The sequence below is a fragment of the Thermobia domestica genome, chromosome 4 (assembly GCF_964235325.1).
Source record: "Thermobia domestica chromosome 4, izTheDome1.hap1.1, whole genome shotgun sequence".
NCBI lineage: Eukaryota > Metazoa > Arthropoda > Insecta > Zygentoma > Lepismatidae > Thermobia > Thermobia domestica.
In genome coordinates, this window is record NC_137457.1 from 314,939,825 (window position 1) to 314,957,579 (window position 17,755).

Sequence of the window (17,755 nt, forward strand, 5' to 3'; positions counted from 1 at the left end):
CTCAAATAGGTTAATTTTGGGGTCATTTTCCGTGGCAATTAAAACCCAATTCCTGTAATTTTCTTAACTCCACGGAAAGACAAATAACCAATACGTACTCACGCAACAGCAGATATTATATAGCACCATTTTTTTTTTCTATGAACCAGTAATACATACAAAAGCTTTACATTCCCAAATTAAACTATATACATTAACACTCCGTGGTCACACTTATTTTTTTGTTACACGGAAGTCACACTGGGGTCCAATGGACCCCAGATACTTTTCTGTCTTAAGGGTCACTTCAAGAAAAAGGGGGCAACTGCCCCCCTACTGTCCCACCTAATCGCCGCCCCTGAATGATACACTTCTGTGTTTCTCTATTGTTGAGATTGGTTCCTAACTAGTAAGTGTTGATGCGATGTCCTCTTCTTGTTGAGATTTTCGTTCCAACCGCTTCCAACTTAAGAAAGCGAAATAGTTTTGTTTCCCGATTCGAGCTGAGGTCATGCACTTCCTGTACTCGTGGTGAAATTGTACCTACGAATATACTTGGGTGATTAATTGAAATATCAATGGTAATTTTACCCTTACAGTCGCTCAAAATTAAAAATAATTTTATTAACTTTCCCCCACTTAATCTTCGCTCTCTCTCTTGGCAATATGTATCTTAGACACACGTGCGAACGCGTGTCTGCACAATATTATTCTTTATCAACATTGACGTATCAACATTTCGTAACCCAAAAGTACTGAGATCTTAGTTTTCTTCTAAGTGGTTCTAAAAAAACGGAATGAATCCGAAAGTGTTGCTTTGTGGCGATGAGGAGAAAAAAAAATAAGTGGATAAAATGGCCATCCACTCACTTGTTTGGTCCACTGCCAGATGCTAAGCTAAACATCTTTATCCTCTGAATATTTGAGGTATTTGCCGGCACGTGGTGCACTTGCTTTGGTTTCGTGGGAAATGGTTAATTTTCTAAGAAAATATATTTTTAAACGGAGATTTTTTTATTACAAATTTTATTATTAAACTCCATGATTCAATGCCCATGCAAATTGAACACATCCATATATTTATTTATTCTTCTGTGTTAAAGTTTCATTAGATGAATTACAAAAGTTGATAAATTATTAGTTATTTAAGTGTTTAAATGACGGAATAAAGTGTATTGAATTCAGTATCTAATATACATATAAAATTGAAAGTGACTATATTTGTGATTTCATAACTCTTAGACCACCCAACCGATCTCGATCAAAAGGGGGGGCTGACGTTCAGAACAGGGAGTGTTTTTGTCATTTTACTTTGACGGTAGAACTTAGAGAAGGAAGAAGGGATATATATATATAGATAGATAGATAGATAGATAGATAGATAAAGATAAAGATAAAGATATAAATCTTAATAATTCTTGAACCACGAGACTGATCTCCATCAAATTTTTAACCTTGATGAGATTCGCGCCTGGAATGGTTTTGATCATTTCACTTTTACGCTGTAACTTAGGGGAGGGGGACATATACATATAAAAATGATCGAAAATGACCAATATTAGTGCCGAATACACAGTTTTCGGGGTCGCTGAGATAAACAGTGCTGTTTAAACCCAAATTCAGCCCCCATTGCACTTTATTCCAAAACAAAACGTATTTTCCCCTTACGAAGACCGGGCAATTCCTTAATAGCTTATACATAGTGTATACTTGTATTGGAATAACTTGTACTGTACAGGGTGGCCCGAAAGTAAGTGTACACCGCTGAATTAATGAAGTATAACATTCTAGTGTATGGGTTTATTTGCTTCGGCTGTTCAGAGCTTAAGGTAAAAGGAAAAAAAAGGCATTAAGAACAAATAATTAAAAACTAAGTCTACCCGATAGATAACAATAAGAAATGATAAAAGATGCAATAAACTGATCAGTACGGTACTGTATTTTCTATACCTACTTTTAGGCCACCCTGTATATCTGCTAGCATAACAAAATTGACGGTTTAACCGTTTTATACGTACATGATCCATTCATTTTGACATGTATAAATGTAATTTAGATATAAGCTATAATTTTGGCTAATTCCTCATCCAAAGCGGTGTTGATGTCAGCTTTCATTTCTTTGGGGAGGGCAAACGGAGGAGCAGAGAAAATTTTCGGGGGCTCCTATTTGTTGTATACCGAAAAATAGTTTTATATAATTCTATTATTATTATTATTATTTTAATTCTATTATTACTATATTAGTATATAAAATATGTATATATTTGTCTGCGCTTCTTCACTATTGCAATTTATGCTGAAGGCATTTTTTTAAAAGATACTGTTTAATACGCTTTAAGTTCATTTTCATATGGGAACATTAAGTTTGAAGCCATCTTCATGCTTCAGTGTTTGATTCCATGTAAAGTAGTTTTACGTATTCAGCGCACAACGACTTGAATTATGTACAATACTACTTCCATCAAATTTGCTTCAGTTCAGCATATCCTTTCGATCTCCTTGAAAAGCTGCTTATCAAAGAACTCTCAAATAAAACCAGTATCTCTGGCAACTCTGCTATGTGATTGACATCACTTTGTTAGGAAACTAGTTCGCAACTTTGCCGTACACACAGATAAATAAAACGAGATATACTAACAAGGAACGGACATAAACCTGTCGTCCGGACATCCGGATCAAACATAGCTCATTTCGATAAACATAACAAAGATATGTTCATGCACAAAAATTTAGGTGCAATGGACAACGGAGAAAGTCCCTGGAGCCCATTAACCCTGTTAGTATAAAGAAAATCGTAGACTCGCAGTGAAATAGCTATTGTATCAACACTGTTCACTGGAAAGTCATGGTTTGTAGTTCATTCTCTTCAGCATGAAACAAGCTTTCCAGAGGTGCTATGTATTGAGGTCCATAACTTACTTGAACAGGGAAAGTTGGGAGAATGCCGAGAAAATTCCCTCCAGAAATTCCTTCCACCAACTTTGAACCCCTCTGGAATGGCCCCAAGTAAAAGCACACAATCCAAATATATCTCGAAAAATCCTATAAGGGTTAGGAAACGAGTCTACCAAGTTTTGTTTTGATACGCGAAATAGATATGAGGGAAAAGCTTGTATACTAATACACGTTTTTCCCTCATATCTATTGCTTTACTGTACAGGGTGGTCCGAAAGTGGGCGTACCCCCCTTTAGCTTCAACAGTATAGTGTTAGTTATGGTAGAATGTTTGTACACAGTTACTTGAAGTCTTAAGAGTTTTAAGAGACATAAACATCAGTATAACCACCATCCATGTCGTAACAACAGCTGAAATCTGCGCCAAGTTCTCGCAGATGTTTTGCGGAGATACTCCGGAGTCACGAGGGTGAAGGCGTGTTCCACAGCTGCTCGTAATTTCTGCGTTGTGTGATATCGAGTGTTTCTTACTTGTTGTTTTATGAAACCCCAGAGAGTATTGTCTGGTGTCGTCAGATCGGGACTTCTTGGAGGCCAGGCAAAGGGAGCTGGTGAACATGCACAACCTCTTCCAATCCAGCGGCCAGGAAGCGTTTGATTCAGGTAACTGCGCACGTAAATTGCGAAGTGCGCTGTTGCTCCATCCTGCTGTATCACAACAGTGTCTTTGATACAATTTTCTTCCAGTTGAGGCACCAATCTCTCATTAAGCATCTCCAGGTAAGAATGTCCATTAATATTGTTTTTAAAGAAGAAGAAGTAAGGCCAAAAAATGTGTGTTGCACTCATTCCAGCCCACACCATCTCGCGTGGTGGGTTTCTCTACATTTCTTTGTAAAACCGAGGGGTTTCCTTACACCACATTACAACGTTCCGAGAATGCATACTCCGGTAGATAGCACACTCGTCTGTGAAGAAGACTGCACCACGGGATTGTTTGGAAGGGAACACCTTCAGGAAACACCACTCTTGTTGATCACTTGAGACCGGATGTTTAGGCATTAAAAACCTAGAAAACAGACACTTAAAATTTGAAAAATAGGCACTAAAATGTAACTCGAAATAATGAAGATAAATACTCAATATAATTAAAGAAATAAATTCAAGTCGTAGATAATGTTCAAAGAATATAGAAACAAACCTGTTTATTAATATCTTCTTTTACAGTATATATAAAAACGCAGCTTGACACGTATTCCATGTATATTTGGTAAATACATTCTCTACAGCACTTTATCACTACATATAATAGTCCAAATTTTATACACTTTATCACTACACAGCAGCCCAAAGTTTCACACTACTTTATCAGTACACATAGCAGCTCAAAGTTTTACGACATCTTATCACTACAAACAAAACTTATATTTCTCGGAAAAGACAGAATCCTTTCTTGAAATACTAAATTATATATTTTTCTTCAATAGAGTCTTATTTTGAAGAAAATGCATAGAAATAGGCAACGTTAGGCACTAAAGAAATTACTTAGGTGGTAATGGGCGAAATAGGCAAAATAAAATTGTCTTAAATTGAAACTATAACCGCATATATAAACTTTAAAACATCTTTAATATTAGAGAATAGACATTTTGCCTAACATCCGATCTCTATTGATCACACATTGTTGATTACTCCAACTTCACTGCAAATAACTTTTACCAAGCAGAAAACAGCATAAAACAAATGAGCATTGATAGCAATGTTACCAGACAATGCCAAGCAATGTTACCAAACAAATGTGGGTAAAACATAAAACCGTCAGAAGACACCAATTAGGATTGCGTCCACTTTCGGACCACGCTGTATATTCCCTCATATTGACTCCAGAGGGGTCCAAAGTTAACGGGATGGATTTCTGGAGGGAATTTTAACAACATTCTCCCAATTTTCTCTGTTCAAGTACATTATGGGCGCCAATACATAGCACCTCTGGAAAGCTTGTTTCATGGTGAAGAAAATGAACTACAAACCATTACTTTCCAATGAACAGTGTTGATGCAATAGCTATTTCACTGCGAGTCTACGATTTTCTTTATACTAACAGGGTTAATGGGCCCCAGGGACTTACTCTTTCGTGCATGGCGCCTAATTTTTGTGCATGAACATATCTTTGTTATGTTTATCGAATGGACTAGGTTTGATTCGGATGTCTGGTTGACACGTTCATGTTCGTTCCTTGTAAGATTATAGAAATATAAACAAATGTGTATATAAATAGAACATGACATATTTTCGTTATCATTTTAGAAATAAATGAAATACGCAATGAATGGTAGGGTACCATCTGTTCAGTGGTATTCACATTTGGTGCCTGGGGTTTCTGATATTATCTGATCCCGCGCCAAATGGGCTTAGTAGTGAACAAACACCGTGTACGTTGGTTTTCTCGCGGTTTTTCTGTTTTTCCCCACTTTCTTCGGTCCACCGATATCATCCATCTCATCATCTCCGTTTTCTTTAGTATCGGTGCATGAACACAGGTAAACTAAAACGGAGTTGAAGTAGGGACAATGCAAGAAGCGACGTTGTTCATATAATCGCTGACAGTTGTTATATGTATCTGGCCGCTAACGACAATCGATTTGAGCACCTACAGTAGCTGTACAGATGCAGTAATTTTTTTAAAAAAAAAGTTTAACTTCCACGATTCTGCACCAAGGCTAAGGAAAACGGCGTTGGTGACGATAATGAACGAAATGGAAAAATGAGGAAAGTGGGAGGAAAACGGAACAAATCTGAGAAAACCCACACAGTATTTTGCAAGAAGCTTCAATTGTGGTTTACTCTAATATTACAATTGTAATGCATGGTTAAATTTAGAGTTAACACACAGTTTAGAATTTTCTTTCGTTTAGAGTATGTTTACTTTTTTTTGACAGACTCTGTATATGAAATTAGAGAGTAAAACTTTTCTCAGGATGAGATACAGTGGTAACTTTTCCTTACATAGTCTCTGTGGTTCATTTTCAAACAAGAAATAACAAGAGAATATTAGAATCTAAAATTGGATTTTCACTAATAAACAACGGCAGAATGTAAGTTATAACAATAAAAAATTAATTATCTAAAACAATCGACAGGTGTAAGCTAATATTTCTTTCTATAGCACGCTATATAGTGATTAAGCTTTTAATATAGTGCGAAAAGTTTAAGACTGGTTTCACGCGACCTGTGAAGGTAACTTTATTATACTATAACATAACCTAACACAATATTACAGATCTAAACCCATCTCTGTTATAATCAAGTCTAAAGTGATTTACTGGAACCTTTATTGTTATTGAGCCTGCAAAATTGTTGAAAAGAAAAGAAAGAAAATGAAACCAAATAAACTAGAATTTATGACACTTCTTTGGCTTAGTCATATGTAAACTATAACACGGTTGAGTCGTATATCAAATTGGGTTCGTTATTCGTGTTTTTTTATGCATCATGGTTTATGTTATCTCTGAGGGACTCGTGTTTATAGGAAATGGGACATTGGTGGAATAAGGTGGAATATAGGAAAGCACATAACATAACGTTCTTTCTATTCCTTAATGAAGCAGGGGCGTCATTTAGGGAGGGCAGGAGGGGGCAATTGCCCTCCCCCCAAGAGTTTGAGGAATACATATACTTTAATCTATTGTCTACTAATATACTAGTACAAAACGTGAAAGTCTTATGTCGATGGTACTCTTGCCCCCCCCCCCAAAGCGAAGTCTGAAATGACGCCCCTGTAATGAAGGAACTTAAGTTTCTGTAAAGGTCATGATAACAGCAGCGTTACACTTTGTATTTTTCTTTTTGTATCTAGGGGATAACTGAAAAGATCTAACTTATTTTCTATTTGAAGCACCATATGTTTTTATCGTATTTATGCAGTCTCTTCGGAACCGATTTTTTTTATCCTGTATTTTAGACTTACTAAACAATGTTAAGTAATAGGTACCCCTTGAAACGGTTATGTCCAGCCGGCTGTCTGTGGATATGTATCAGAGCGAAAACGATAAGAGATACCAAGAGACAATTTTATAATATGGAAACGATTTTATGATATGGAAACAAATTTATGATATGAAAATGGTTTTATAATATGGAAATGGTTTCTTGATATGAAAACTGTTTATGATATGGAAACTGTTTTATGATATGGAAACGGTTTTATGATATAAGATTGGTTTTATGATATAGAAACTATTTTATTATATGGAAACGGTTCTATGATATGGAAATGATTTTATGATATGGAAACGTGTTTATGATATAGAAACAGTATACGATACGGAAACGGTGTGTGATATGGAAATGGTTTACGCTACGGAAATGATTTGATGTTATGGAAATGGTTTTATGATATGGAAACGGTGTATGATATGAAAACGGTTTTATGATGTGGAAACGGTTTTATGATATGGAGACCGATTTATGATATGGAGACGGATTTATGATATGGAAACGGATTTATGATATGGAAACGATTTTATGATATGGAAACAATTTTATGATATGGAAATGGTTTTATGATAAAGAAACGATTTTATGATATGGAAATGGTTTTATATGGAAACGATTTTATGATATGGAAACAATTTTATGATATGGAAATGGTTTTTAGATGTGGAAACGGTTTTATGATATGGAGTCGGTTTTATGATATGGAAACGTTTTTACGATATGAAAAGGGTTTTATGATATGGAAATGGTTTCTTGATATGAAAACTGTTCATGATATGGAAACTGTTTTATGATATGAAAACGGTTTCATGATATAGAAACTATTTTATTATATGGAAACGGTTCTATGAGAAGAAATGCTTTTATGATATGGGAACGTTTTTATGATATAGAAACGGTATACGATACGGAAATGATTTGATGTTATGGAAATGGTTTTTTGATATGGAAATGATGTATGATATGAAAAGGCTTTATGATATGGAAACGGATTTATGATATGGAAACAGTTTTATGGTACGGAAACTGTTTTATGATATGATATTCAAACAACTCATACTAGAAACTTTCCCTGACCTTATCACTCTACTAAAACCAGAAGTGGTTGAAATTCATTTCAACTTCCGGTTTCAATTGTGATCATCTTAGACAGGTCTCACTGCATGTCCAAAAATAAATTTGGTTTGGTCTAATAATAATGCAACGAATTCCATAATTAGATTTTGCAATTATTACCTCCTTATACCCAAGACCCAAGAGTTCAAACGAGTATCATTTACCACACACATGAAATAGGGAAAAGGGAAAGAACCTAAAAATAATTTCATAATTCTGATCAAGTTGTTATCGACCACTGGTCGTTCGTTAAAGCGACGTTTTACTGTATTCTGGAACATAGAAGATGATAGACATATGGATTTCTTCTTGCCAAAAAAAGTTGTTTGTGAAAATTGGAAACAAAACTTCTGTATAAACTTACCTCCTCCGCTCCTGTACATGCGTTTAGAGTCTACTATTTCGCAGAGCCAAGATCCATCCTCACAATTAACTTGAGTTTATTAACATAAACATTGAAAGTTATACGGTGAGAAAAATGAATAACTTTTTTTTTTAATTCTTATTTTCACACAGAATGTTTGGTAATTTTATGAACGCCAGATGGTTCTGTTTCTAGTTTCAGACACTCGCTGAAAGTTGAAGAAGAGAAGAAGTACTTTAACCATGTAAACGAACTTATGGATATAGAAGTGGCCTTTTTTTTCTTTTTGACACTGTGAAATTCAAAATATTTTAGAGATGTTATTAAAAGAAACCATTGTGTTTGAGACACTTTCCCCCTAGAATAGCCATTATAAGATTTGTTTAAAACCGAGACTTTTATTTCTAACATTTCACCATATCTCTTGCACTAGTTTTTTAAAAAAAATCATCAGCATAAACAAACACCTCCCGCCTATGCCTTGAGCCAGCCTGTGACCGCATCTGACATTCTCTGTCACTACGTCTTATAACACAGTCCTGGAACACACCGTGGAAATTCATCAGAAAGCTCTGAGATCGGTTTTCACGAACTTTTCCATCACTGAACGAGTTCATTAGTCAGCACTGATGGCCTATCACACGTGTCTTGGTCATGAATGTTTGTTCGTCCACTTTTAAATGAACGAACCCATTCACGAACACCTGATTCACTCATCACACTTGGTCCATACACGGAACAAAGTTCCCGACGAATAGCTGCTGTCGAATATCGTTTTGCGTAAGAAAGTATATAACCAAGGGTAAAAGTGCGGGGGAACTTGGGGGACACTGTTCTCCCACCTTAAAAAAATGTACGGCGTCCCCTCAGTTTCTAAAAAAAAAAAAAAAAAAAAAAATACAGTGGGCAAAGATAGATGAATACGCGACAAAACGTACTAGCGACAAAACGTACCACTTACCCTGGGGGCTGCTTGTGAAGGGTTTTCTAAAAACACTTTAAATAATGACAAGCGACAAAACGTACCACTTGATAGGACGGTATATAAGTATATATATATATATATATATATATATATATATATATATATATATATATATATATATATATCGGGCAAAATAAGGTTAAAAGTTGAACAGATTGGTGGTGAGAAAAGTACCGATGCAAGACCAAGACTAAGACTAAGACCATATCTGCAAGATTCTCGCCAGAACAAGACCAGCAAGAATCTTGCATATGCAATATTTGAATATTTGCTGATTTCCATCACACTTTATCCAGACTTTGGATCAGGGACGGATAGGCATTATTAGAGGGGCGCGGGCGCTTTCTCCCACAAGGGCCACCAGCATCTCAATGTCACAAATCAATTGCACAGTTTTCTTTCTACAGTAAGTCAATAGTATTAACAATTGACAATTAAAACCTGATATTCTTTATTCAGTATATTATTCTGAATTGTTCAAAATATTATATGAAGTTCAAGGAGAACGTATACTATATTACAAAATTAGCAGATGTTTTAGTGTACTAGTTTTTGATGCTACTGTATCTATCACTTTTGCATTCGAAATATTTTTTAATAAATCCTTTTCAATAGAGATCAACAAAATGTTTTCAAATGTTCTTGAGACATGATACTCGTTAGCCTATTTTTAATGTATTTCAGTTTATTTCAATTTTGAAAAATTTCTTTCACATGTTACCTGAGTTACGGGCAAAATCAATAAAAATTTGTATGCTGCAAACCTGGATAAGTATTACTGCACAAATTACAATTCTGCAAAATTAAAAAAACAGCACATTTGACAATTTTGCAACACGTTTTGCATTCGCTTTCCTTGTGAACAAATGTATTTTCTCCTAATCCTGAATCACTTGCACCATGAGCACAGTCATTTTTCCTCGGTTGTGCTCGTCATCAAGACTGACTTTCAAGGATATCCACGTCCTTCAAAAGTCCAAGAGAATACATTTATAGTATCCTTGGAAACTTCTTAGCTGAAGTTTTTCAGAAAAAATGTAAGTTTATCGAAAGGCACGTCTGGAAGTTCTGTTACTTGGTTGAAGTGTCTAGGGTCCAAATAATCCATAAAGTACATTGCTTCTTGAATCTTGAAGAAATACTCAAAACTACCATGTCCAATATTGTGTTGAATGCTTCGATGCAGTACCTGGTCATTGGATAGCAGCAGCTTCATCTTCATATCCACACGAAAAATCTTTGTCCATCTCTGAAGGCGAAATGTCGACAGGTCAATAGAAAAAAAGAAATCACGTTCTAAGTCTTCAAATTTGTTATTGGCCCATTTTGCAAAGCTTAATGCTGCATTCTTAACGGATTCAAAATCATCTCTCTACTCTTTCAGTTGGAACAGAGTAGTCTGCACCATCCGATAGGACTACACTAGCAGCACCCTCTATTTGGAGATAGTTTGACAGAGAGGTCGTCACTTCTGCTGTCCGAATTGTTTTGAACTTGAGAAGATCTTTTATATATCCTTTCGCTTTACACCTAGCTTTTGGTTTGATATTTTCTGTAGAAGCAATTTTCTTAATTGTTATGGTCAACTCTATATACAAAGCACTTTTTGGATTCGAAAACTGACCAAACTTTTTCTGAAAAACAGTGTGTTTTCTACCATCTTGTTTCTACAATAACTATAAGACGCCTTTGTTAACATTTGATCTTCCAAATGTACATTCGCTGATAAGACTCACGCATAAATATTGCACAGTCATTCAGCAGAACAATGACACAGAATCAATGAAATTTTTTGTGAGATCACATATGACATGATTGATTATATGAGCGTAACACCACACGTGCAACTGAGTTTCTTAGTAGTTAAGCGGTTAGCGTATGCGCCTTTGTCGTGGGAGACCTGGGTTCGATTCCCGGCGGGAGCTCATGTGCTCCGGAATCAGTATGTCCCGTCTCATATAGCCTCGCTGCTAAAAGGGCCGTTAAACTCAAAATCAACTGAATCGCACGTGTAACTGATCATAGGTGAATTGAAAAAATCCGAATATTGTTTCATGCATGTTACTTGAGCCATCGGTTGAATTTCAAATACACTTCTTAATATCAAGGTTCAACTTCTGCAGAATTACCAGCAGTAAACCGCAAAGACACTGGCCTGTGGTAGATATGCATTTTACAATGACAACAATACTTTGTTTAACAACCATTTTAACAACATACCGTAAAACAACAGAGCACTGACCTGAAATTACTATATCTTGAGTAGTGTCTAATAGAACAGAAAATATTGAAGCTTGAGAGACTTCTTTCGAAATATCTTCTCTGATAAATGTGCTGATAGCATTCAAAACATAATTCACCGTGTTTAGTTAAAGTTATGCGACCACTATCCTGCTTACTTCCTCGTATATGACTCTTCTCGGTGACCTTATCTAAATTACTTTTAAGCGGAAGATCAAATTTGCTTAAGAAAGGAATAATATCCAAAAAGTTTCCATGATATATAGCTGTGTCTTTCAGTTTATAGGCTGTTACATTTCCTCTCTAAATGAACTCTCTTTTACCAATGAGTTTCTGACTTTAATAACTCGATACACGACCTGTCTGTTCTTCTCAACCTTATACTCCCGTTGTTTTACTGTTCATGAGAAAGTAGTTTCTTAACACGAAGTAGTACGTTTTGTCGCGGATTAAATATCCGAAATGTTTTAATTAGTTCATGACAGGTTGTAATTTATATAAGTGGTACGTTTTGTCGTGAAATAAATATCATAAATGCTTTAATTAATCCATGATAGGTTGTTATTTATGACAGGTCGTCAAAAGTGGTACGTTTTGTCGCGAAAATTCAAGTGGTACGTTTTGTCGCTGGTACGTTTTGTCGGGACACCAAGATAGATAGGGGGACGGCGTGACGTCATGCCGCTACCTACCGTCCTCCTACCTTTTCAGACTCACTTTTATCACTGCGTATAACAGCTGGAACCTTGGCGGGGCTTTCTATTGCAGCACACATTTTGAGACACTCCGGGGCTGTTCATCTGTGGCGGCATCCTTGGATCTGGGTGTCTTGGGGTGTGGGTTGTACTGTTGTGGGACTCAATGAATTTTTTTTTTTTTTAAGTGATCAGACAACCTTCACTGTACCACGGCTGGATGCAGACTGATCTACCGCGAACGTCTATACAAAGATTGTAGCTCTGTCCTTACTACTTCACGCACAGTGACCAATCGGAGGTTACTTTCCGAATGCGCCTCGTAAATTTGGTTGTAGATAAATATATCGCAGATACAAAAGTAAACCAGAAAACTTAACATATTTATACAACGAATTGTTCATTGCAGTTTGCTTTGTATCTAATTTTGCGAAATGTTTACATCGCTATTATTACTAGATCTGAACCTAGGAGCATACGTTATACGAAAACTTAACAACCAGGACAAAAAAGAAGAAGAGGAACCAGTCTCATTACAAGCATAGATTTCTTCATCCATAAGTACAAGTTTTGCATATCCTCTTTCTTGTGTTTTGTACAGAATATCAGTAACTTATTCATATAGTTATGGATTTGCCATTTTTCATAAAATTAGCTCCTAAAGTTATTCATCATTCTTTGTAAGTAATAGATTTTTTTACCTGTGAAAGTTTACATATTTCTGCTTAGCTATCTTCAATCTGCACCGTTCATTTATCACATTTCAAATATCTATATATATCTATCTCTATATATAAATGAAAGTGGCTATGTTTGTAACTTAATAACTCTTGAACCACTCGATCGATCCCGATAAAATTTTCAACATAGATGAGGTTCGGGCCTGGGATGGTTCTTATGATTTCACTTTGACGATGCAACTTGAGGAGGGGGGAGATATTTAAAAAATGATCGAAAATGACCGATATCAGTATCGAATTCATAATTTTCTGGGCCACTGAGAATAATAGTGATGCTTCTGATGCTGTTTAAATTTAAAATTAGCCCTTTATGTCCAAAATGAAACGTATTCTCCCCGTGCGAAGAACGTGTATTCTGCTAGTAAATATATAATTATGTTCAATACTCCAACTTTCACTAGTAAAATCTTCTTTGTCAGAAATACTGGCGCACCCACGGTGGTATTCACCGGGTCCGGATCCCCCAATCCCCATCCCCTGTAAATCGACATATAATATATTCCGACATTAAGAAAACTATGGTTGCTCTAGACGAGAAATGGTTCATGTGCCTTAAAAATTTGATTGTACACTAGATGTTCTTTTATATATATATATATATATATATATATATATATATATATATATATATATATATATATATATATATATACAGTGATTTATTTGTGGATTTTGTAGAAGGGGGGAATATTTATCAAGCGCGCCGACCCTGGGGGGCCCGGACCCCCAAAGCTCATGTGGGCCCCTATTGTATTTATGAATATAAATTTGGCATAATTTCAATGCAATTTGTCTTAAAATCCTCATATATATACCTTCCGCATCTGAATGTCCCCCCCCCCAATTTATAGAGAAATCGACGCCCTTGATATTTATAAAGAATTGTTACAGTACTAAAACACGAGGTTGAATTATTGTATTTTAAAACAGATTATATAGCCTACGAAAGGGGGTAAATATCTTCCCAGGCTGGGAAGACTGGATTATACGTAAAGACAAGGAAGTCAAATTCAGAAGGGGGGAAATTCCCAGGCTTCCCTGGCTACAAATAAATCCCTGTAATATATATATATATATATATATATATATATATATATATATATATATATATATATATATATATATATATATAAACAATTCAGTGCTGTTATTTTTGGTGAGAGTATAGGTGGAATTACTTCAAAATTACTTATCGTTTCATTTAGTGTAGAATAATACAAATTCAATACTACCTACACTCAAAGGCGAATGAATCTAGAAGGTAAAAACTGGGGGGAGGGGATAATCAGAACCCAAACTATAATAGGTATATCATGAGTTTACTAAAACTTCAAGAAATATATAAATAACAGCTTAAGTTATTTTCGTTACTCAAAAAACTGGGGAGGCCTAGGCTCCTCGGCCCCGGCCTGGATCCGCCACTGCCTACACTGTAAAAAAAATCGTTGTGTTATTTCAACGACATACCTATGTGTTAACACAATTGTGTTAAAATATAACACAAACAGGTGGTTAGAACAACTCACTTTTCATTTGGAGTTGTGTGTCAAATGTCGGTAGTTGAAATGACACAAGCCTGTGTGTTAAATTAACACAAGTGTAGAATCTTCGGTGTTGTTTTGTGCATGATTGCCAAATATGTTGGGCAGCTAATTATAAAGGCGTATATACTGAAGCTACAGACAAACACAGTAGAAAAAAAAAATACTTAAACAAATCCAGGTATTCGCAAAATTTCAACGTGCAAATCGCGCGATGCGTGTTCAATTGTGCTGTGTTTCCCGTTTCGCTTTATGACCTCTAGCAATGGAATTTGCGTGTAAAGCCTGTTATCACTTCCCATCTTGATGTAAGGCGGAACGGGAAATCTAGATGCGCATCCTTGGTGAAAAGCCCAAAATACAGGGTGTTTGAAAAAAACTCCTTAGTTTTAAGTGTAAATTTAATTGGGAAATGAATGAAAACTTACATCAATGAGTACATATGGCGAAAGAGAATTCCTTTAAGTTTTGTTTAATGTTGGTAGACTTCAACGTGGGATCCATTTGTGACCCTGCACACGTCGAGACGATATTCCACTTCTCGCCACGTATTCGCCAACATTTCAGATGTAACTGTCCCAACCGCCGCGACGATTCTTTCCCGTAAATGATTGATGTCTCTGATCTCTTCACTATACACAACTTTTTTATGTGGCCCCAAAAGAAAAAGTTCAGTGGGGTTAAGTCTGGGTTTCGTGGTGGCCAAGCCCTGCCTCTCCACCTTCCTGGAAAGCGGGTGTTAAGAGTGAAAGACTTTAGCCAATGACGGATAGTTTTTACTGTAGGTTGTTCACCACCATACTGATGTATAAGATTACGTTGTACTGTTATAACTGACTCAGTTTTCACAAACCAAATAACAAACTACGGTTTCTGTTGCGGAGTACACATTGTTGCTTAGTTGCTCTGCACTTCACGCCTGCCTGGACTGAACTGAGGAAACAGAGGAAAAAAAAAACAGCACTGGTGCCGTCTCAAGGTCAAGCAGACCTGCCAACCGCAGGAGAGCCAAATTTGGAGAGTTGATGAATCAAATACCACAAACTAGAATAGTATATGTCATTTTGTACAGATTCTAGGACACCTTAAAACTAGGGAGTTCTTTTTCAAACACACTGTATAAGTGGAGACAATTAAACATTTGCCTGCGTACTTTGAAATGTAGAATGAGTAGGGTCTAGTAAACAGATTTATCTAATTGAATACTAAGATGCTGTTGCTCATTGTATACATATGCAAGATAAAGAGCATTTTGTATAGATGTTCTGTATTTCTTGTAGTTATTGTGCTTATTTTGTTATATGAATAAACAAATTAAATTATACCTATGAATGTATTTGCAAGCCTACCAACATAAAGTTCGTAAGGCGAAACAGGAATATGCACATCTAGAATTCCCGTTCCGCCTTGCCTACGTCAAGATGGAAAGTGATAACAGGTTTTAAACGCAAATTCCATTGCTAAAGATCATAAGGCGAAACGGGAAAAGGCGAACAGTGCAGGAATCATTTCGTATAGATTTTCCAGGATTTTGATTGATAAATATCGTATCAAAAAGACCACACACAAAAACTGTCTAACGAACACCGTTTAACTGACTTCCTATACACATTTTCATTTTAAACCTACAAAAATTTAACATCATGAGCGCCATCTATAAACATCCTAAAGCTAACCGAAGGGTACTGTGTCAATCTCTCTCTCTCTCTCTCTGTTTCTCTCAGTACATAATTATTTCCGCAAATCAATCACCAGTTTTCAATTTTCTTTTCATGCATCGCTGGCCGTCGATGAAGCTTCAGGGCCCTGACCTTATTGAATGCATGAATAATTAACATTTGCCTCGATTATATACATGGGAAAACAAGCTGAGATCGAGAAAAAAAAAACTATATTCGCAAAAAACTGACGTCAGCGCCATCTATGGTTAAAATAGTGCACTAATTAGTTTAGTGGTTAAGACAAGGCCCTTGTTAGCTTGTTAATTTGTTTGTTTAAAAGCTTAGAGCAAAAGGTAAATCAACTGTGTGCGAAAACCTATTAAGCTATCTTGCAAGGAGGCAGACAATCTCGTTTTTTATGTATACAAAATTCATGCATACAACAGCTTTGTTTGGAATACACACACACACACACACACAAAACAGTTTGGCAGTGGCATTGGAGCCTCAAGGTCTCTACGAACAACCCTGCTTCTATCGGTGCCTCAGTTTCAGTCCCAGAGTAATGTTGTTTGTGTGCAACAGAAATTCGCTCTTTAAAGCTAGATTGACATGCTGCAAGAAACTTGTAGCTATCATTTTTTTAAAAAATCTTGCAACCCTACAATATATCTCCATGTAAACATAGTCATGAAAGGGACATGAAACATTTTTTTTTCATCTTGCAAGGAGTCAAAGCATGTGCAACTTTCTGGGTCGTCTTGCTTACTACTTGCTATCGCCCTCCCACTGACACACACACACACACAAACAGTTTCACCATCTCCAAAACGACGGATTCTTTTGGACGGGACGAGAAGCGCGCCAAAATACATTTTTAATGAGGCGGTTCACTATTTGTTCACTAGAGTGCAGTACTGCAGTGCTGGAGATATCTTTCTTGCTTTCAGAGCGTTGTAACTGTGTAAACAGTAAATAGAAAGATGGGGTTGCAAGATTTTTTTTAAAAAAATAAAAGCTACAAGATTCTTGTAGCATGGCAAACCTAGCTTAATACACAATTCCCTAGTGAACATTTCAACTTATTAAACGCAGATCATATTGACTGTTACTGTGTTAGAAACAGCTATTTTGTTCAATTGTCCACACATACTTACTACGAACCTAGCTCCTCTTGTAGTTAGTTACTGCGCTACGCAGTGATCAAGTATTGCACACGTACTTGTGAGATCAGCGCAGATACCCTACATAGGAGATTGACAGAGGATCTTCATCTTCTGGAGGGTTTATCTTAAATTTTGAAGGTCATTGCTTGTAATCACAGTTTGACCAACTCTTTTGTCGCTTCGTTAGGGCTACCTGTAACACTATCTGAGCGGGGTGTTGTTTACATCACTTTATGCGGTGCATATTTTTATCGCACCATGCATAAACTACCGGGATTAGTTCAAGGTCCCACAAGTAAAGCTGTGGTTGATGCCAAACGCGATCCGCGAACCAATCGACGTACCCGTCAGCTCTCGGAGGGTAGTTTAGAGTCGG